Here is a 1,499-nt window from a genome sequence, read left to right as displayed (position 1 = left end):
ATGTGGCAAGGAACTGTGGACAGCCTCTAGGGCCTGAGTGCGGCTGACAGCCAGCCAAAACACTGGGGCTGTCAGTCTTAGAGCTGGGAGAAAATGAATTTTCCCAGCAACCTAAAGGATCTGGGAAGCAGATCTTTCCTCACTCAACCTTGTGATGAAACCAAAGCCCTGGCCAATACTTTACAAGACTCTGAGCATAGGACATAGCTAAGCCATGCCCAGACTTCTGCCCCCTGAAACTGTTAGATAATAAAAGGGTGTTGGTTTAAGTTGCTAAGTTTGTAGTAATGCATTTGGCAATAGATAACTAATACATATGTATTGCATGCCATTCATTTTGTGTGTGCAGAATAACTTTTGGTCAATTTCCTATCCTTTCCTGGGTTCAGGTTGGTTAAACTTATCTTCACTGATTAAACTGCTAAACAAAATATTTAATATACACATGTATATTATACAAATGAATGTATGCATGTTAAGTATCTTTTTCAACCAACATAAGTGCCATGAAACTATCAGGATATTCTGAATGTGCTTTAATTACTTAAGAGATATACATTGATGGAGTGAAAATAAAGACACTCTTTTGAACACAGATATACAAAAGAATAAGGTATCTTAGACAAAGGTGTTCAGTCAGAGTATATAACATAAATAATGAAAGGTCTGAATTTAGAACATGTAGTTTGTGTCACAAATATAACTGCGTAACCATGCCCGCCATTTCACTTTATGTGAATCTGGCCATAGAGTAAAGAAGAAGTAGTGGTGGAAACTGTGGTGACAATGTCCCAGCCCAAAGAGGCACCTATTATTCTGCCCTTAGAAGACAATTGTTTTGTGAGTATGTAAACAGTATGGTCAGATACACTGTTTCTCAAAAGGTAAAAAATTGGGTGCTCATGTGGTAGCTCCATATTTTTAAAAGTTGTTTATAAATGCAAATTTTGAAACATTTAAAAACTCCTGGCCAAACAAGACAGGACTGTCAGCCATATCTGGCTGCCAATTTGTGACTTGAATTAAAATTAATGACTTACAAGCAAGAATAATGGAGCATACATGTCTAATTTCCTTAGATCAGCAGTAATGAACATGTCAGTGGGCTAGAGAAAGTCTACATGGGCTTCTCCTGACATCCTAATGAGGGATTACTATCTCCTCTGCCTTTTGTTATTCCCATTTGTGTTCTGTTTCCAGTAGAACGTTTGAGTAGAGAGTCTGTATCTGGTAAAACTTTGTCCATTATCGATTTAATGAGCGGGAGTGGAACTAGTAAGAGCGATGAGAAGAAAGATAAGGTACATCCTTAAATATTTCTAATTCAGTTCCAGAAAGTGATGGTCCACACCTGACTTTTCTTTCCCAATACATTTTTACACTAAATGGAAATCCGAATTAATGGATTTCAGACAGCGGTTTGCAAGGAGAGGATAACCTGTGTTTCTAGAAATCACATTTGCCCAGGGCTTAAATGGTATCAGGATAACTGTAACTAT

The sequence above is a fragment of the Hipposideros armiger genome, unplaced genomic scaffold (genome assembly GCF_001890085.2).
Source record: "Hipposideros armiger isolate ML-2016 unplaced genomic scaffold, ASM189008v1 scaffold_250, whole genome shotgun sequence".
Lineage (NCBI taxonomy): Eukaryota > Metazoa > Chordata > Mammalia > Chiroptera > Hipposideridae > Hipposideros > Hipposideros armiger.
This window is presented reverse-complemented; position numbering follows the sequence as displayed.